Here is a 22,279-nt window from a genome sequence, read left to right as displayed (position 1 = left end):
AAATACAATTTATTGCAGGTGCTACACTTCATTGATCGATCCATTCAATTACTAAATAAAAATGTACAATTTGTGAAACATAACTTCCCTCAGTTTAATGGTTTGAGTTTTTTTTATTCATTCGTGGGACAATGCTGGCTCGTCAGCATTTATTGCCCATTCCTAGTTGCCCAAGGTGGTGAACTGCCTTCTTGAATCGCTGCATTCCATGTTCTCTGGGTTGAACCACAATACCGTTAGGGAGGGAATTCCAGGATTTTGACCGAGCGACTATGAAGGAACGGCGATATACTTCCAAGTCAGGATGGAGACTGGTTTGGAGGGGAACTTGTAGGTGGTGGTATTCCCATTTATTTGGGGCCCTTGTCCTTCTAGATAGAAGTGGTTATGGGTTTGGAAGGTGCTGTCGAAGGACCATTGGTGAACTGGTGCAATGCATCTTGTAGATAGTACACACTACTGCTACTGGTGGTGGAGGGATTGAATATTTGTAGATGTGGTGCCAATCAAGTGGGCTGCTTTGTCCTGGATGGTGTCAAGCTTCTTGCGTGTTGTTGGACCTGCAGCCATCCAGGCAAGTGGGGGGGTATTCCATCACACTCCTGACTTGTGCCTTGTAGATGGTGATTAGGCTCTGGGAATTCAGGAGGTGAGTTACTTGCCGCAGTGTTCCTAGTCTCTGACCTGCTCTTGTAGCCCTGTGTTTATGTATTGAGTTTCTGGTCAATGGTAACCCCAAGGATGTTGACAGTGGAGGGCTCAGTGATGGTTACACCATTGAATGTCATGTGATGGTTAGAGTGTCTCTTATTGGTGATGGTCATTCCCTGGTATTTGTGTGGTGCGAATATTACTTGCCACTTGTCAGCCCAAGCCTGGATATTGTCGTGGACTGCTTCAGTATCTGAGTCGTCGCGAATGGTGCTGAACATTGTGCAATCATCAGCAAATGTCCCCACTTCTGACATTATGATGGAGGGAAGGTCATTGATGCAGCAGCTGAAGATTGTTGGGCCGAGGACACTACCGAGGAACTCCTGTAGAGATGTCCTGGAGCTAAAATGACTGACCCTCCACAATGATGGAGGAGCCCAGTACATCAGTGCAAAAGATAAGACTGAAGTATTTGCAGCAACCTTCAGCCAGAAGTGCCAAGTGGATGATTCATCTCGGCCTCCTCCAGTGGTCCCCAGCATCTCAGATGGCAGTCTCCAGCCAATTTGATTCACTCCACGTGATATCAAGAAATGGTTGGAGGCACTGGACACTGGAAAGGCAATGGGCCCTGATAACAGTAGTACTGAAGACTTGTGCTCCAGAACTTGCCGCTCCCCAGCCAAGCACTTCCAGTACAGTTGCAACACTGGCATCTACCAACAATGTAGAAATTTCCCAGGTATGTCCTGTACACAAAAAGCAAGACAAATCCAATCCAGCCAATTACCGCCCAATTAGTCTACTCTTGATCATCAGTAAAGAAAGGGGTCATCAACAGTACTATCAAACAGCACTTGCTCAGCAATAACCTGCTCAGTGACGCCCAGTTTGGGTTTCGCCAGGGTCACTCAGACTTTCAGAAGGCTTTTGATAAGGTTCCATACAAGAGGATATGTGCCAGGTATGACTCCAACCAGCGGAGAGTTTGCCCCCGATACCCACTGATTCCAGTTTTACTGGAATGCCACACACGGTCGAATGTAGCCTTGATGTCAAGGACTGTCACTGTCACCTCACCTCTGGAATTCAGCTCTTTTGTCCATGTTTGAACCAAGGCTGTAATGAGGTCAGGAGCTGAGTGATTCTGGTGAAACCCAAACTGGTGTTACTGAGCAGGTTATTGCTGAGCAGGTGCTGCTTGATAGCACTGTTGATAACCCCTTCCTTCACTTTACTGATGATCGAGAGTAGACCAATTGGCTGGGTTGAATTTGTCTTGCTTTTTGTGTACAGGACATACCTGGGAAATTTTCTACATTGTTGGTAGATGCCAGTGTTGTAACTGTATTGGAAGAGCTTGGCGAGGGGAGCGGCAAGTTCTGGAGCACAAGTCTTCAGCACTACTGCTGGAATATTATCAGAGCCCATGGCCTTTGAAGTATCCAGTGCCTCCAACCATTTCCTGATATCACATGGAGTGAATCGAATTGGCTGGAGACTGCCATCTGAGATGCTGGGGACCACTGGAGGAGGCCGAGATGAATCATCCACTTGGCACTTCTGGCTGAAGATTGCCACAAATTCTTCAGTCATTTCCTTTGCACTGATGTGCTGGGCTCCTCCATCATTGAGGATGGGGATATTTGTGGAGCCTCCTCCTCCAGTGAGTTGTTTAATTGTCCACCACCATTCTTGACTGGATGTGTAAGGGCTGCAGAGCTTTGATCTGATCCGCTGGTCGTGGGATCGCTTGGCTCTATCACTTGCTGTTTCTAGTCTCTTCCAGTCAGAAAGCAGGGAAACTATAATGGTGAACAAAGAAATGGCAGAAGAATTGAACACATGCTTTGGTTTTGTCTTCACGGAAGGGGTCACAAATAACCTCTCAGAAATAGTAGGAAACCAAGGGTGTTTTGAGAGGTCAGTATTGATGAAATCAATATTAGTAAGAAAATGGTGTTAGGGAAATTAATGGAGTTAAAGGCTGACAAATCACCAGGGCCTGATAATCTACATCCCAGAGTATTAAAGGGAGTGGCCTTGGAAATATTGAATGTATTGGCGGTCATCTTCGAAAATTCTATCAACTCTGGAGCAGGTCCCACAGATTGAAGGGTGGCAAATGCAACCCCACGATTTAAAATAAGAGGAAGAGAAAAAAGTGAGAACTCCAGACCAGATAGCCTGATATCAGTATTCGGGAAGATGCTAGAGTCTATTATAAAAGACGTGAAAACAGAATATTTGGAAAGCCACGAGATTGAACAAAGCCAGCATAGGTTTATGAAAGGCAAATCACGCTTAACAAATCTACTATAGTGTTTTGAGGATTTAACCAGTAGAATAGAAAGGGGGAATGGTGGGCGTGGTGTATTTGGACTTTCAGAAGGCTTTTATAAGGTTCCATACAAGAGGATAGTGGGAAAAATTAAAGCACATGGGATAGGGGTAATGCAGTGGCATGGATTTCGAATTGGTTGACAGACAAGAAAACAGAGTGGGAATAAATGGGTCCCCCCCACTCCTCAAGCGGCAGGCAGTGACTAATGGGGTACTGCAGGAATCAGTAATTGGCTGCAGCTGTTCACAATCTATACAGATTAAATGGATGAGGAAACAAAATGTAACATTACCAAGTTTGTTGGATGACACAAAACTGGGCAGAATTTTGAGTTGTGAAGAGGATGCAGGGAGTTTTCAAGGTGATACACACAAGTTGAGTGATTGGGCAAATGCTTGACAGATACAGTATAATCGTACAGAACACTGGGGAAACCACATCTGGAGTACTCTGTTCAGTTAACAGTCTACTTATTTAAGGAAAGATGTAAATATGTTGAAAGCAGTTCAGAGAATGTTTACCAGGCCAATAGTAGGAATGGATAGGTTGTCTTATGAGGACAGGCTAGACTTGTATCTCTAAAGCTTGGAAAAGTAAAAGGTGACTTGATTGAAGCCTTTAAGCCCCTCAGGGGTCTTGAAAGGGTGGATACAGAGAATGTTTCCTCTTCTGGCAGCATCTAGAACTACAGAATTACTCCTTTAAGACAGAGATGAGGAGATTTTTATTCTCTTCAAGTCCTGAGTGTTTGAAATTCTCTCTGGAAAGGCAGTGGAAGTAGAGGCTTTGAATATTTTTAAGGAAGGAAGATTCTTGGTTAACAAAGGGGTGAAGCTCATCATGGGTAAGCAAGCATGTGGGGTTAAGGTTACAATCAGATTAACCATGATATTATTGAATGGTGGAGCAGGCTTGAAGGACTGAGTGACCTACTTCGGCTCCTGATTTGTATGAATGATCGAATCCCTACAGTAAAGGAGACGGCCATTCGGCCCATCAGGTCTGCACCGACATCAATCCCAACTAGGCCCTATCCCTGAAAAGGCAATTTATCAGACTAATCCATAGAATCACTGAATACTACAGTGCAGAAGGAGCCATACGGCCCATCTAGTTTGCACTGACCACAATCCCACCCACTCCTTATCCCCATAACTCCATGCATTTACCCTAGCTAGTTCCTGACTAAGGGGCGATTTAGCAAGGCCAATCCACCTACCCCACACATCTTTGGACTGCGGGAGGAAACCGGAGCACCCGGCGGAAACCTACGCAGTCACGGAGAGAATGTGCAAACTCCCCACAGACAGTGACCCAAGCCGGGATTCGAACCCGGGTCCCTGGCCCTGAGGCAGCAGTGCTAACCACCGTGATCATATGATATCCACAAATATACTTCGGCTCTGCTCAAAATGTTAACAGGATTATTTTAATCCAAATTCAGTGAAAAATTAACACCTCAGCCATAGTTAATAGAGCACACCATCCAGAAAGACAAGTGGGGAAGCATGAGAACATCATCTCAAATTTATTCCAAGTCACACCTTCCCAACATGAACATATATCACTATTACAAGGTTAAAATCATGTAGCAATTTCCTATCCATCTGCTTCTATTCCAACAGTGTTATTAATCCTGCTTCTTAGTCACAAATCTGGATATTACATATTTATCAGTCACATCAGCTGATATGCTTCGCACTGCTCCTTCAATATTAAAACTATTGTTGGTGGCAACTTCATCTTGATGCCCAACAATGTGTACCTTTCCCTCATGTACCAACTCTCTAACAGCTCATTGACCTGCCTCATGGTTGCCTCCTTAAGCGACCCATCACAAAACAATGTAAAGGTAACATTTTGAGGCTCTTCCCCCCCCCCACCCCCCCCCCACACCAACCCCCCCCACCCCCCCACCCCCACCCCCCACCCCCCCCACCCCCCCCCACCCCCCCCACCCCGCCCCACCCACCCCCCCCACCCCACCCCCCCCTCCACCCCACCCCCCCCCTCCACCCCCCCACCTCCCCCACCCCCCCCACGCCCCCCCACCCCACCCCCCCCACTCCCCCCACCCCGCCTCCACCCCCCCCCCACCCCCCCCCACCCCCCCACCACCCCCCCACCCTGCCCCACCCACCTTCCACTTGCGACTGTGATGTCTGTCTCTTGACAGTCACTCACTTTCTTCTTTACACTCAAACACTGCCATGTTCCCTCTTCCAGAAGAAGCTGCAGGTAGTTCCTTGAGCTCTGCACATTTGTCAAGACAAAAATTATATTTTGAAGGATTTTGTGAACGTACGAATGTCAATTCCAATTCCTGCTGAAGATTTTAGATCATCATTCGTAGATGCACCTTCAGCCATGGTGGTGACTACTGCACTGCAATAAATAGAATACTCCATGTTACCATTCTGCCCACAGACTCCTTAAAATGGCTGTGAATTTATCCCCACGCCAGCCCCCTCTTCCCACCCCCAGGTTACACACTGTCTGATCTCACTGACTCAGTCCTCCTCAGGTTACACACTGCAAGTGGCAAGCGGCAAGGTGGCACAGTGGTCAGCACTGCTGCCTCACACTGCCAGGTACGATTCCTGGCTTGGGTCACTGTATGTGTGGAGTTTGCACGTGCTCGCCATGTCTGCTTGGGTTTCCTCCCACAGTCTGAAAGACGTGGTGGTTAGGTGTATTGTGTATTGACCAGAAATCACGTGTATTAGAGGCATTGACCAGAACAGGTGCCAGAGTGTGGTGACTCGAGAAATTTCACAGTATCATTGCAGTGCACGCCTTACTTGTGACTAATGAAAAAACTTTAACTTGTCCCATTCTCACTGGCTCCATCCTCCCCGGGTTAGATTTCGGCAGAAAAGCGGAAAATCGCCATTACTAGATTAATCTCCCGGATTAGTCCTCATTTTTAAAGTTAACAATAATACCACAAATAGTCACGATATTAATCCTGTGAAAAATCTATATTAAGAATATAACTGAACTTGTTTCTCACTGTCACACACAACGAATGATTCAAAAAAACTGCGCGCACTCGGAACCAGCGCATGCGCACAAAGCAGCGCCTGGCTTGCTTCTCTCGGGTCAGGTCGGACGCATGCGCATTGTAGCATTGGAACCTTCGCCTCCACTCGCGCTCAGGCGGTTTAACAGCCGGAGCGCGTGAACCCGACAAAGAGGGCGGGGCCGGGGAAAGTGGAGGAATGGGCGGGACTTCGATACTGCTCCGTTACCGATTCGTCAGGCCAGATGTCAATCAACTGTTCGCAGCCAATAGGAAATGCAGTCTCTTCCGGGGCAATGATTTCTGCAGAATTCAACCCAGAAAGTATTGGGAATGTTGATTGGTAGCAGCTTCAGAGAGAAAAAAAAACAGGATTAACGATTCAGGGTGGGGAGCGGAGATTTGATTAGAAATAGGAAAGTGGTAGATGTTCGATTCAGGGTTTTAGAGAGTGCAGGGTTAAGGAGTGAGGAAGGAAACAAGGAAGAGTCGATAGGGAAAGGGATGATGGAAGGGAGTGGAGGAAATGTCAGTGGGTCTGGGATAGAACTGAAATAGTCTGGAGGAGGTGGCAACTGGCAAATGAAGAACCATCACCAACAGTTATTGAACAAAGGGTGGCATAGTGGTTAGCAGCACTGCCTCACAGCACCAGGGACCCGGGCTCAATTCCAGCCTCGAGCAACTGGAGCTTGTACTTTCTCCCCATGCCTGCGTGTGTTTCCTCCCATAGTCCAAAGATGGGTGCGTGAGGTTAATTGGCCAGCGTAAATATGTGGTGTTATGGGGATAGGGTCTGGGTGGGATGGTTGGTGCAGGTTCGATGGGCTGAATGGCCTCCATCTGTACTGTTGGCATTCTAAAATCAAATCAAACAATCCAAGGGTGTGATGCAAAATTGTTGAACCAAATTGACAGATGAGCCATTGTTCCTCAAGGTTAGATTGGATTTCACTGGATCAAGGCCCAAGACAGAGTGAGATTGGAAAACAGAATTCAAATGACAAGAGTCCAGGAACTTGAAGTTACACTCACTGAATTAAGGAGTTTGCTCCCAATCAGCCATTTGGCACCCTGATGAAGAGGGCGGAATGCGAGTAATGAATATTGTTCCTTAACTCAAGAAATAGAAGTAAATCTCTCTTCCAGGGTCCTGGACGATGAGAAAACAGGAAGACAAGACAAAATAACATCTCTAGTTATCTTTCATTCATTTTATTTTTCCCAGCAATCTTACATCCTGGTAGATGCTGACCAACTTGCAACCATATCTCACCAATGGTTATGTAGGGGTTTCTTCAGAGGCTAAGTTGAGCTTAACTTCAGCTAAAACAAAGAATGAAGAAAATTACAGCACAGGAGCAGGCCCTTCAGCCCTCCAAGTGTGCACCGATCATGCTGCCCAACTGAACTAAAGCTCCCTACCTTTCCTGGGATCATATCCCTCTACTCCCATCCTATTCATGTATTTGTCAAGACCCCCTTAAAAGTCACCATCGTATCTGCTTCGACTACCTCCCCCGGCAGCGAGCTCCAGGCACCCACCTCCCTGTGTAAAAAACTTGCCTCGTACATCTCTTTTAAATCTTGCACCTCGCACCTTAAACCTATGCCCCAGATACTTGCAACTACAGTCTCCTGGTGAAAGACTTTCTTTTATTGACCAACATACGCTGGGAGAAAAGGATTGGGCAATCCAACACTTCTCTGAAGTTACATCACAGCGGCAATATAATTATACAACTTGCAAAAGCCATTTTACTTGCCTTCTGGCTCATCATCATTAGTACAGGTCAATCATCATGAGTAAATGTAATATACCTTGGCCAATTACAGATATTCTCTGACAGCATGGGAACAATAAGTTCTAGCGGTTTCTGCCTGACTTTCCCATGGCCACTGATCCAAACTCTTATCAGGCCTATTCATTAAGCTGTCTGAAACCACTAGCTTGTCCTTGCTCACTGTCTCTTTCACTGAGCTGTCTGGTAGCTATGGCAAGCTCAGGCAGAGTAAAAAATGTGACAAACACAAGAAGGAAGGTGGTTAACGCAGTGCAAGGAAATGGTCTGGGGAAGGATAACCAGTTTGTGACAGGTAGGGACAGAGCGTGCAATCAAAAGAATGCACTACCAAATCCGGTCCATATAAAGGCTAGCTTAAAGACACTGAATGCATGTAGCATTCGAAACAAAGTGAATGAGTTGATGGCACAAATTAGTACAAATGGGTATGATCTAGTGGCCATTACAGAAACGTGGTTGCAGGGTGACCAGGACTGGGAACTGAATATCCAGTGGTATCAGACATTTCAGAAGGATAGACAGGAAGGAAAAGGAGGTGGGGTAACTCTGTTAATTAAAGATAACATCAGAGCGGTAGTGAGAGATGATATAGGCTCTACGGAGCAGAATGTGTAATCGTTGTGGGTGGAGATAAGGAATAGTAAGGGGAGAAAGTCACTGGTGGGCGTGGTTTATAGGCCCCCAAATAATAATGTTGAGGTGGGTCGGGCTATAAATAAGCAAATAATGGATGCGTGCAAAACCGGAACAGCAATAATCATGGGGGATTTTAACCTGCATATTGATTGGTTGACTCAAGTCGGATGCGGTGGACTTGAGGAAGAGGTCTTAGAATGCTGTCGGGATAGTTTCCTCGAACAGTATGTTACAGAACCTACGAGGGAGCGAGCTATCTTGGATCTGGTCCTGTGTAATGAGACAGGTAAAATTAATGATCTTCTTGTGAGGGATCCTCTTGGAATGAGTGATCACAATATCGTTGAATTTCGAATACAAATGGAGGGAGAGAAAGTAGGGTCCCAAACCAGTGTCCTCTGCTTGAACAGAGGGGAGTACAATAGGATGAGGGCAGAATTGGCTAATGTAGACTGGGAGCGCAGACTAGTTGGTAGGACAGCTGAGCAACAGTGGCGGATTTTTAAGGATATTTTTCTCAGTTCTCAGCAAAAATATATCCCTGTGATAAAAAAGGAATGTAAGAAAAGGGATAACCAGCCGTGGGTAACTAAGGAAATAAAGGAGAGTATTAAATTAAAAACCGATGCGTACAGAGTGGCCAAAACTAGTGGGGAATTAGAAGATTGGAAAAGCTTTAAAAAACAACAAGAAGTACTAAGAAAGCGATAAAGAAAGGAAAGATAGATTATGAAACTAAACTAGCACAAAATATAAAAACTGATAGTAAAAGTTTTTACAAATATATAAAAAGGAAGTGAGTAGCCAAAGTAAATGTTGGACCCTTAGAAGACGAGAAGGGAGATTTAATAATGGGAAACGAGAAAATGGCCGAGGCCTTAAACAAGTTTTTTGTGTCGGTCTTCGCGGTAGAGGACACAAATAACTTACCGAAAATTGATGGTCGTGGGACTGTAGGGGGTGAGATCCTTAAAACGATTACTATTACCAAAGAGGTAGTGCTTGGTAGGCTAATGGGACTAAAGGTAGACAAGTCCCCGGGTCCGGATGGAATGCATCCCAGGGTACTGAAAGAAATGGCAGAAGTAATAGTGGATGTGTTGGTTGCAATTTATCAAAATTCGCTGGACTCTGGGGAAGTGCCGGCTGATTGCAAAACAGCGAATGTGACGCCACCGTTTAAAAAAAGGAGGTAGACAAAAGGCGGGTAACTACAGGCCGGTTAGCTAAACGTCCATAGTTGGGAAATTGCTGGAATCCATCATTAAAGAAGAAATAGCAGGACACCTGAAAAAAAATGGTTCGATCAAGTAGACGCAGCATGGATTCATGAAGGGAAAGTCGTGTTTGACGAATTTACTGGATTTTTATGAAGATGTAACGAGTGCGGTTGACAGAGGGGAACTGGTGGATGTGGTGTTTTTGGATTTCCAGAAGGCATTCAATAAGGTGCCTCACAAAAGGTTGCTGAAGAAGATTAGGGTACGCAGAGTTGGGGGTGGGGTGTTAGCGTGGATTGAGGATTGGCTATCTAACAGGAAGCAGAGAGTTGGAATAAATGGGTGCTTTTCTGGTTGGCAGTTGGCGACGAGTGGCGTGTGCAGGGATCAGTGCTGGGGCCTCAACATTTACCATATACATAGATGATCTGGAGGAGGGGACCGAGTGTAGGGTAACAAAGTTTGCAGATGATACAAAGACGAGTGGGAAAGCGAATTATGTGGAGGATGCGTAAAGTCTGCAGAGAGATTTGGATATGCTGAGCGAGTAGGCGAGGATCTGGCAGATGGAATATGACGTTGACAAGTTTGAGGTTATCCACTTTGGAAAGAATAATAGTAAAATGGACTATTACTTAAATGCTGAAAAATTACAACATGCTGCTGTGCAGAGGGACCTGGGGGTCCTTGTGCATGAATCGCAAAAACTCAGTTTGCAGGTGCAGCAGGTAAATGGAATGTTGGCCTTTATTGCAAAGGGGATTGAGTATAAAAGCAGAGAGGTCTTGCTGCAATTGTACAAGGTACTGGTGAGGCCGCAACTGGAGTACTGTGTGCAGTTTTTGTCCCCTGATTTGCGGAAGGATGTATTGGCCTTGGAGGGAGTACAGAGAAGGTTCACCAGGTTGATACCAGAGATGAGGGGGTTAGCTTATGAGGAGAGATTGAGTAGATTGGGCCTGTACTCATTGGAGTTTAGAAGGCTGAGGGGAGATCTTATAGAGACATGTAAGATAATGAAGGGGCTAGACAGGGTAGAGGCAGAGAGATTCTTTCCACTTCGAAAGGAAACAAGAACTAGAGGACACAGCCTCAAAATAAGGGGGAGTCAGTTTAGGACAGAGTTGAGGAGGAACGTCTTCTCTGAGGGTAGTGAATCTCTGGAATTCTCTGCCCATTGAAACAGTGGAGGCTACCTCGTTAAATATGTTTAAGTCACAGGTAGATAGATTTCTGATCAATAAGGGAATTAAGGGTTATGGGGAGCGGGCAGGTAAGTGGAACTAAACCACTATCAGATCAGCAATGATCTTATTGAATGGCGCGGCAGGCTCGAGAGGCTAGATGGCCTACTCCCGCTCCTATTTCTTATGTTCCTATAAGAGCTATGCTTCTATGGGTGTATTATTATAAGGAATGTGGTTCACTTTACTGGCCTATTTCCCATTATGCCTTCGAGCCCCATGCCATTAGACAAGCTGCAACACACTTTGCAGAAATATATGCTTAAATTCTCTAACTGTGGTTTTGTGTGTTTCTGTGCAGACAGTACCTCTGTAAAATAGATGCATAAGGCAGTCTGCTTCTTATCCTAAATTAATCCACTCTGTTTTCATAGTCTTTGTTATGTTTTAGTCCCAGGGTATTTTGAATTCCTTTAACAGGCTACAATGTCAAATCCTGAATTGAATCTGCAACTTATAAGTTATACATGATATTCTATGTGTATACTGAGGAACATTTGTGAGCCTGTGTATTTCAGAGGCGAGGGCTTGATCCGAGACTCACCCAGTTTTCTCCAGTGGCTGAAGAATTAAACATCAGGATCTCAGTTTTCCATCCTCCTTTTCGTTTTGTCATTTTTCAGTTTCTGTCTTCTCGGAAGTTCACCAGACTGATTCCTGGGATGGCATGATTGTCGTGCAAGGACAGATTGGGAAACAGGTCCTGTGTTCACGGAATTCAGAAAGATTAGGGGAGAACTAATCAAAACACAAAATTTTGACAGGGCTTGACAGACTGGATGCAGGGATGCTGTTTCCTCTGGCTGGAATTGGGTCAAGAGTAAGGATTACAGTCTCAGGATAGGGGTAAGCTATTTTAGGACCAAGATGTGCAGAGACATCTTCACTCAGAAGGTGGTGAACCCTTGGAATTCTCTACCACAGAAGGCTGTGTAGGCCAAGTCACTGAATATATTTAAGAATAAACAGATAGATTTTTAGATTCTAAAGGTGCCAAGGGGTGTAGGGAGAACATAGGAGTGTGGTGTTGAGGTAGACGATCAGCCATTATCACATTCAAAGGTGGAGCAGACTCAAAGGGCCAAATGGCCTAATCCTGCTCCTATTTTCTTTGTTTCTGTCGATGAATGTCTATCTTTTTTACAACTCCATCGTTTAATTTGGCCAACTGGGTTTTAGCTTCTTCCGTGGCACTGATCTGGTAAATTAAAATCACAAATGACATCTTCTGTGACTGATCCTTCTTCATTCTTCTCTCCAGTTGCAGTCACTGACACAGTCAAGCACAGTCGAGTCTGTGCAAGTGGGAGAATCTACGGAACAGACTGGCCGTGGGAATTTGATGAGAATGGAAATTTGGACCAGAAAGGAAAGGTGTGAAATGATTGAAACCAATGGACAAAAGTAATTATGTGAAGGACCCCTGCAAATAAAATGTTTAAACATGTAAAACCCATTGATTGGAATTCCTATGCGATGTTGAAATTCCAGATCCTTCATCTGTTCTGGATAACTATGAGGACAGAAAGTTGTTGTCTGAACCCTTTAGGACCCATCAGATACTTTGACCAATAGGTTATGAATGAATTTACTCAGGTATTCCACAAAACCAGAACAGTTAAATCCATACAGACATATGTTGGTACTGATGCAAACCATCGCACCTTTATTATGGATCAAGTAACTTTAAGACTTTAATAATTACAATACTATTCCTAATTCTGCCCGCTTCTCTTAGTCATTGCAGTACTTACCAGAATCTCTTGTGACTTTAGTTGGGTCCACAAAGTCATTATTTTTCTCTCTGTCTCTGCGGACAATCAGTCGGCCTTTGCTGCACTGGTTGTTCCGTCTCCAGAAGATCCAAGAGATTGATCTGCAGGCAAGCACTATTTTTATACACTTTTGAATGGTTTCTGAAACTTTCTGTAGTTCTAGCCTATCAGCGGGACTCAAAACATTGTCAATCATTCGATGGCTTGCTAATGTTTGTTTCTTTCTGTAGTAGGGCCTGGGTGCTTTGCTGCCTGGGTTTTGGTTGAAAAAAGTGCATTCCTTCTTTGTTTGGTTGATACATTATTGCAGATATGTCTGTCGAGAATAACTGTTGTCGAGATGTCTCCTTCTTCACTATGCTGTCGTTAGTACCTGGCTGCTGTATTTCATGGTGTCTAGTTCCTGGGTTTGCAATTTGCAGAGCTTTACTTGACCAATGTGTTTTGTACCCAGCATCCCTTGCTGTTTGGCCAAGTTGGTAATTTTCATGTTTTTTAGTAGCCGTGAGACTGCTACACTAATAATTTCCCAATAGCCGTGTTTCATAATTATCTGGTTTTAGAACATAGAACAGTACAGCACAGAACAGGCCCTTCGGCCCACGATGTTGTGCTGAGCTTTATCTGAAACCAAGATCAAGCTATCCCACTCCCTATCATCCTGGTGTGCTCCATGTGCCTATCCAATAACCGCTTAAATGTTCCTAAAGTGTCTGACTCCACTATCACTGTAGGCAGTCCATTCCACGCCCCAACCACTCTCTGCGTAAAGAACCTACCTCTGATATCCTTCCTATATCTCCCACCATGAACCCTATAGTTATGCCCCCTTGTAATAGCTCCATCCACCCGAGGAAATAGTCTTTGAACATTCACTCTATCCATCCCCTTCATCATTTTATAAACCTCTATTAAGTCTCCCCTCAGCCTGCTCCGCTCCAGAGAGAACAGCCCCAGCTCCCTCAACCATTCCTCATAAAACCTACCCTCCAAACCAGGCAGCATCCTGGTAAATCTCCTCTGCACTCTTTCCAGCGCTTCCACATCCTTCTTATAGTGAGGTGACCAAAACTGCACACAATATTCCAAATGTGGTCTCACCAAAGTCCTGTACAGTTGCAGCATAACCCCACGGCTCTTAAACTCCAACCCCCTGTTAATAAAAGCTAACACACTATAGGCCTTCTTCACAGCTCTATCCACTTGAGTGGCAACATTTAGAGATCTGTGGATATGGACCCCAAGATTTCTCTGTTCCTCCACAGTCTTCAGAACCCTACCTTTGACCCTGTAATCCACATTTAAATTAGTCCTACCAAAATGAATCACCTCACATTTATCAGGGTTAAACTCCATTTGCCATTTTTCAGCCCAGCTTTGCATCCTATCTATGTCTCTTTGCAGCCTACAACAGCCCTCCACCTCATCCACTACTCCACCAATCTTGGTGTCATCAGCAAATTTACTGATCCATCCTTCAGCCCCCTCCTATAAGTCATTTATAAAAATCACAAAGAGCAGAGGACCAAGCACTGATCCCTGTGGCACTCCGCTAGCAACCTGCCTCCAATCCAAAAATTTTCCTCTGAAATTCTTACAGAGTACAATGTTTACAACATACAGGAACAAAATTGAGAGAACTTTGAAAGTTCTAGTTAGGACAACTACACTATGCTCAGTTACTTCATGTTATATGCAGGGGCAGACGTACACTTTCTGGGGCCCCGATCTCACCTTCATTTCTCAACCCCATCGCCCAAGGTGTCACGCCCTTCCATCCATTGGCATTTTGCATTTTGAATGTAAAACAGTTAATGGTCTTACTTTATCCAATGTTCAGGCTTGGTGTGAACAAATTATGCCAGAATATTAAAGGAGAATTCAACACATGCCATTGGTGAAGGTTTCTTCCAGGTTAAAATAAACAACATTGATCAAACATCTCGTTTAATTAGACAGTAAATGCTGGTTTCAAATGATAGTGATCCCGTACATGGTGCAATTGTAAGGAATAATCATTAAGACAACATATATTGATATGTAAGGAATAATCATTAAGACAATATATATTGGAAGGAATAATTATTAGGACAAGTAGGAGATAATAATTAACATAGAAGAGATAATCACTACTTAAGAAGCTCTCATATATCATCACATATCTTATTAAGCATACACTTGTACCCTTTTAAGTGCACAATACCTTACCAGGTCAGTACACATGGATACTCACATAAATGAACATAAAGGCTAAAAGAAGTCAAGCAAACACACAGAAGCTGAAAGTAATTTCTTAAATAAACGTGAGAAAGTCAGACAACGGGAAAAAAGACTTGGCATAGCAGGATGCCCTACAATGGTTGAACAAACAACAACCTTGGCTGATGAGACAATAAACTTCAGATAAGAAGGCAAGATGTAACCACAATGATATCATAGCACATTCATTAGTGACCAATCAGAAAGAAGGCAGATAACGTAGGTCTAGTAAACCATGGTGGCTAACGAAAAGTGGCCTTGGGGTCTGCAACAAAAAAACTTTGACTGTAAGATAAGAATGATGAAATATGAAGCTAAATGTGGATAAAAAGGACTGTCAGAGCACTGGTTTTTTGGATTCATCTGGAAATGCAGGCTTTATTGCAATGTATTAGCTAATAAAGCCTTGCTGAAGATCAAGACTCAGACTCTCTATTCTGATTGATGAACTCTTCTTGCCGTCCACGGGGAACCACGGCAAATCTGGCGCTTGCGAGCAGGGCAGAGTTGAGGTCGTCCAGTGACTCAACCCCGGAGGGATCGAGGGAGACGGTGGTCCGACCGGAACCGAGAAGTCCCCAGCCGGCCTTCTGTCAACAAGGTAAGCAGACTTGCATGCATGTAAATCCTTGTTGTCAGAAAGGGGTTTTTGAGGCCTGGCGCACCCGGTTCTCCGCTAGTCCTGGATCTCACCTGCCCAAAAGATAACCTGCATTGGTAAAGTTAAAATTGTGTAAAATATTGAGAGACTGAGTCTGATTGGAAGGGTAAATTTTGCATGTAAAAAGCGCGCTTTAGTTTTATATACTGTATTGTCCACGAATGGGTAAAAAGTGAGACGCTACAAAAACCGAACGCTAATTGATGCAATTAGGTTAGTCGAGCGGTTTGGAGCGGGCTTCCAGATTACGACTTGCCCAAGGAGAGTAAGTGTAGGCAAGCCTGCCAGTCCAAACCTACCCAGGACCTCGGAGAGAGAGATGTCAGCCGAGAGGAAGGAGCGATCTAGGAGAGATTGGTCTCCTACCTGATATAGTAATTAAGGACCTACGTTGATCGCCAGAAGAAGAGAGGGGATAGGTAGTGAAATAAAGTAAAGGGGCTACAAGGAGAAGCCTGAAAAGGTTGATCTGGAATAGCGGTGTAAGCAGCTGTTGGTAAATGTGGAGTGTAAAGCAGGATCACGACAGTGATGAATCACGTAGGAATATTGCAGTAATAGATTTCTTATGTAGTGGTGTTAACACACATTTTTTCAAAGAAGATCTAGTAAAAATAGTTGGAGGAGGTTTTAGGGAGTGGTATGAGGGTGAGAGAAATGCCCTGCTAAGAAGAATAACTGAAGTAGTTAATTTGGAGGAAGTGAATAAGGAGTGGCCATACGTAAATTTGGACGAAATAATATACAAAAATTGGACGAGTGAAGCAGGAGAAGAAACATTGACAGAATTGATAGAAGAAATCAGACCAAGTAAGGCTCTGTTGGAAATCAGTGAGCAAGTGGAGGCATATTATCCACTAGCAGAAGAAAAAGGATTATCACCAGGAGAAGGAAGAACAGGGAAGCAAATACTGAGACCTCGGTTGGAAATACAGGTGTCAGTCAGGGAAGTGCAGTGGGAAGATAGTCCAAGGACAGAAAAAGGGAAAACATTATATCGCATAAAAATAACAATAGTGCCAAATACCAACATATCAGAAAATAGTAAGCCGCAAGGCAGTGCAAAGAAACAGAACATGCCATATCAAATTAAGACACCGGTGGAAATTCTGGGAGAAAACTACCCAGCCCTGAAAGGAGACATAGCCCATGTCTCCCAAAATTGGACCAAAAGAACAAGTAAATTAAACACACAGTGGCCAGAGGGAGGCACCTGGTGTACAGAAAGATGTGAGGATCAGAAAGGACTGGTAAAGAACTATAAACTAAGGGATAAATCACAAAAGAGAAATCAGAAAAGAAGAAAAGAATTGGAGATACTAACATTATTTGAAAAGGAAGGAAAAGAGAAAAAGCGCATATAGAAAATGCAAATGCCAGTTCAGATTCAGGAAAAGGAAAAATTGAAAGACCCAAATATAGCCCCGCCCCCTTATAAGGAAAACCAAGATTTTGCTGGGCTGTATCCAGTAATAAAGGGGACAGTGAATTTTGAGGGGGAATATGAAGGAAGGGACATGACCCGCGAACAATGGGCAAAGCAGGAGGTGGACAGAAAGGTAAAAAGGGAAGAAGAAGGTGCTAAAGTGGAAGGAGAACTGGATAACACACGCCGTATGAGGCAAGAGTTAGAGGAAGAGATGGTTCGGGTAAGGGTGTTAAAATGGGCAAATAGAAAAATGGAGGAAGAACAGAGTAAAAAAGGTGAGGAGGCAGTGGACAGTGAGGCAAGGTGTGAAGAGGAGGAGGGTAAGGAAGAATGGGATGAAAAATGTAAATATAGTAAGGGAAGTGCAGGAAGAAAAGGAAGCAAGACAGGGATACAATGGGTACCCCCGATGAAACTTATATGTGAAGAATTGGACGAGAAAGACTCCACCAGTCTGAGTGAGGAGGACGAAGAAAAGGTAAGAAAGTTAAGAAAGTCAAATCGAAGAAGGAGACCAACTACCAAGTTTGGAGAAATAGAATGGGAAGACCCAAAAGCATTCCCCGTAGTTGTAAAAGGAAATAGGACACAATACATTCCGTGGGCAGGACAGGACCTACCCAATTTAATTAGTGAATTACCAAATATCATGGATGGGGCTGGGAGGTGGATTGGACAGCTGGAGGCAGGAATGGGAGGAAAAAGAATGGCCCTAGGAGATATCAAAGCTCTCCTAACAAAAGTACTGGGAATGAATCAAATGGCTGAAGTCATGAGACTTGCTGGAATTCCTACTGCAGCACTCGATCCAAATGTGGATGGAGTGCTCATAGATGAATACCGCCCACTAATTTGGCGAGCACTAAGGGGATTGTACCCTAACCGTGTAGATCTGAAATCACTAAAAGGAGACCCACTGGGAGAGGAGGAAAATGCTGCAACACATGTTGAAAATCAGTTAAAAAGGTGGAGAAGGGACACGGAAAGAGACATCCTGACAGACCCCCTAACTAATGCCATATTCCGAGCAGCCATCTTAGAAGGCCTGCCGGCTTCAGCTAAGTCCAGATTGGATGAAGTAGTAGGCCTGGAATCAAAAACTTGCAGGGAATTTCTGGACTATGTTATCCATGCAGTAGAGAGACACCGTAAAGAGGAGAAGAATGCAGATAAACAATTAAAAGAAGTACACCGTAAGCTCCTGCAGGCGCAGTTAGAAGAAATAAAAGCTAAACAAAAGTCAAAAGAGGACTCCACCCCCAAGAAAATGGCACCCGTAATAACTGAAGTGATTACTGAAGAAACCCCCAACCCAACACCAGAGAGGGGGGAGAGGGATGTCAGCCTATTATAACCTATAACATCTCTGGTTTCGCGATGCCCATGAACCAAGGGGGATACAATCCAAATTATCAGACCACATATCTACCTCAAAATCAGAATAATTGGAATGGAAAAGGACGGGGACAGGGAAAAGCACCCTATCAAAATCAGAGGGGACAAAACCAAGGATATAATCAAGGCCCCAGGCAGGGAGGACCACCTGGCCCTCCAGGGGTATGCTGGGGATGTGGGGAAACAGGACACATAAAGAGAAATTGTCCCCAAAACAGCTATAGACAAGGAGGTCAACAACAAATGAGTCAGCAAATGATGCAAGTGCCAACCAGTGACTGCCCAATTAGTCAGGGGCCAGTAAATCACCAGAGTTTCCTATAGGGAGGCCCAGAGAACCCCGAAATGGTAGGCCAGTATGTACAAATAACGGACACAGCAAATCAAGAACCTGTAATCAATGTTAGAATGGGGGGGTTGAGATCCCCATGATGATAGATACAGGAGCTACTTGTACGTGCATACAAGAAAAATATGCAGGACACCTACCATTGTCAGGTCAGTTTGTAAAAACTATGGGGTTCTCGGGGAAAGCAGTATTGACTCAAATGACGATGCCGGTGCCTATCACCGTTGGAAACAAAACCACTCATGTGCCTGTGTTAGTAGGCAATAAAACGCCACTGAATTTGTTAGGCCGGGATGCAATCTTAGGGTTAGGGTTAAAATTAGAGTGTACAACTCAAGGAATTAATCTGACAGGCATGTACTTAATTAGGGTAAGGGGAGAAGAGTGGGCCAATGTATATTGGCTAGGGGACATAGAAGAACAAATTAAAAAGCAGGTATGGGAAATTTGGGGGACATTTGTAGAGGCACAGATTCCAGACGCCGAATGGCCAAAAACTGAACTACGTAGCACAATGATTTTTGATAAAATACAACAGGCAGAGATACAGGAGAAGTGGAATAAAGAGGCAGGACAAGAACAGGAACTAAATTCAGACAGCATTTTAATCGGACCAGAGGGAGCAGCCCTCACAATTACAAAGAATGAATGGGTCAGAAAATGGTTCTCAGTGCCTGAGACAGAACCACGTGTTACGCTAAAGGTGAATCCTGATTACAGACCAAAGGATTTGGGACTTATGACGTTTAGGGCACAGGAACTGGAATTTATTAAAGCAAACAATGAGAATATTTGGATGTCGACTGACGGACAAATGATGAAAATATCTGTTAATGCAAGGATGACTGGAAGACCAAAAGAGGTAAAAATAGAGTTAAAAGATTAAGAAGTAGAGCAAGAATGGAGAGCAAAGTTAGAAAAAGATTTAGATTCTCTCCCTGAGGAATTGTGGTCAAAGGACGACACAGATGTAGGCAAAGTTAAAATAGCTACCCCAGTTGAAGTAAAATTGAAGCCAGGATGTCAAGGACCTTATAAACCACAATATCCAATCAAGGCAGAAGCTGTAAAAGGCATAAGAGAAACAATCAAAGGATTAGTAGACGCAGGGGTGTTAAAAGAAACCCGAAGTAAATGTAACACACCCTTATTACCAGTTAAAAAGGCAGATGGGGAAAAGTGGAGGTTAGTACACGACCTGAGAGCAGTTAATGAAGTAGTTGAAAATATGCCAGTAGAAGTCCCTAACCTTATTAACTAACATACCGTCTGAAAACAGATGGTTTACAGTAATAGACTTATGCTCAGCGCTTTTCAGTGTGCCCTTGGCACAAGCGAGTCAGTACCTATTTGCTTTCAAGTACGAGGGAAAACAGTACACATACAATAGAATGCCACAAGGATTCAAACACTCCCCACATGTATTCAACCAAGTGTTGAGAGCAGATTTGGCAGGGATACAACTAGAAGGAACACTGATACAATATGTGGATGACTTGTTGTTGTGTACAGAAACAAAGGAACAGTGTAGGGAAGAAAGTTTAAAACTGCTGGAAAAACTGGCGAAAGGAGGACATAAAGTGTCAAGAATGAAATTACAGTTCTGTCAAAGAAAAGTAGAATAACTTGGAAGGGAAATAACTGTTGGACAAAAAAGAATAGCTCACCAGCAGATAGAAGCAGTATTGAAAATCCCAAAACCACAGACAGTGAGACAGATGATGACATTCTTAGGAATGACAGGATTTAGTTCAGAATGGATAGAAAACGATGCAGAAAAAACACAAGCGTTAAGGAAAATAATGAAAGAGGCCGGATGTGAGGAGTTAAAAGCGATCTTGATATGGGACAGGGAGGCCTCAGAGGCATTTGATAACGTGAAACAAGAGATGGTGCAAGCACCAGCACTGATGCTGCCTTCGTATGATAAGCCCTTTGATCTTTTTGTTAGCAACAGGGAAACCGGATTCGCAACTGCTGTGTTAATGCAGGACAGCTATAAAGGAAGAAAGAAACAAGCAATAGCTTATTATAGCACCAAGTTAGATGATGTGGCCCTGGGGTACCCTCCATGTTATCAGGGTTTGGCAGCTGCTTGGTGGGCTTACGAAAAAGCAGCTACCATCACAATGGGATATTTAATAAACATACATGTACACCACAAAGTAGCTGAATTGATTGAGCAAGGAAAATTTGTGCTGACACCTGCTAGGATCCATCATTATCGAATGCTAACCACATTTCCAGATATCACGATAATAAAGTGCAACAGAGTAAATCCAGCTGATTACATGCCATTACCTCATGAAGGAGAAGAACATGAATGCTTAAGAGAAGCAAAAACATTTATGAAACTGAGAGAAGACTTAAGAGCAGAGGGACTAGTGACAGAAGGGAAAAGGATACTGTACGTAGATGGCTCATGTTACAGGGATCACTTAGGAAACCATGCAGGCTATGCCATAGTTGAACAAAGACCAGGAGGACTTGAAGTTATAGAAGCAGAAAAATGTGAACAGCCCTGTTCGGCCCAACTAGCAGAACCTAAGGCACTAACCAGAGCATGTGAACTAGCAAAAGGGGAGGCAGTAGAAGTGTATACAGATTCGGCTTATGCACATGGAGTGTGTCATCTGTTTGGATCAATCTGGAAACAGAGAGGCTTTATGAAAAGTAGTGGGGGACCAATACAGCATGAAAGTCAAATAAAAGCCTTAATACAAGCTATGATGGGCCCAAAAGAATTGGCCATAATCAAATGTCAGGCACACAAGAAAGGAAAAGATAATGTGACTAAAGGAAATGCAAAAGCTGACAAAGCAGCCAAAGGAGTATCAGGATGTGCATTAACTACAATAGCTCCAGTAGAAATAGCAGAACCACATCCAGGACCAGGGGTAGGGAGTATCATTCCCCAGCCCACGTTAGATGACGTAATACAATTACAGGAGGACGCTGGAATAGCTGAGAAGACAATTTGGAAAGAAAGGGGAGCGATATAAGGACAGCAGGATAGACTGTGGTGAAATGGAGAGGGGATGGTAATAGCACCCACAGCATTACTAACCTTACTGATAAGTGAGGCACATGGAGTTGACTACTGTGCAAGAGGAGAAGTGATCAGGAAGATTAAGAAGGAAGGATTTTGGTCACCATACTTACAGAGTTCCATTGATTACATGCTAAGTCAATGTGAGGTGTGCGCGCAGAACAATATCAGGAAAAGCATAACTGCCCCAATAGGACATATACCCATTCCTGAGGGACCATTTAAACACCTGTGTATGGATTATGTGGACATGGTGAAAAAGATAAAAGGGAAAAGATATATGTTAGTAATCATTGACAGATTCAGCAGATGGATAGAAGCAACACCATCTAAAGATCAAGGGTCAGGAACAGTGATCAACTTCCTGACAAAAGAAGTCATTCCAAGATTTGGCATACCAGCCCAATTAAGTTCAGACAATGGATCTGCATTTGTAG

At 43.9% G+C, this 22,279-nt stretch overlaps 1 pseudogene; it reads right to left on the bottom strand.

Moving 5' to 3' along the window:
• Nucleotides 1-5,367, bottom strand: part of LOC144505539 (NACHT, LRR and PYD domains-containing protein 3-like) — a 36,297-nt pseudogene extending 30,930 nt beyond the window's left edge.
• Nucleotides 5,368-22,279: the final 16,912 nt, after the last annotated feature.

Source organism: Mustelus asterias, chromosome 16, assembly GCF_964213995.1.
Source record: "Mustelus asterias chromosome 16, sMusAst1.hap1.1, whole genome shotgun sequence".
NCBI classification, from domain to species: domain Eukaryota; kingdom Metazoa; phylum Chordata; class Chondrichthyes; order Carcharhiniformes; family Triakidae; genus Mustelus; species Mustelus asterias.
This window is presented reverse-complemented; position numbering and strand designations above follow the sequence as displayed.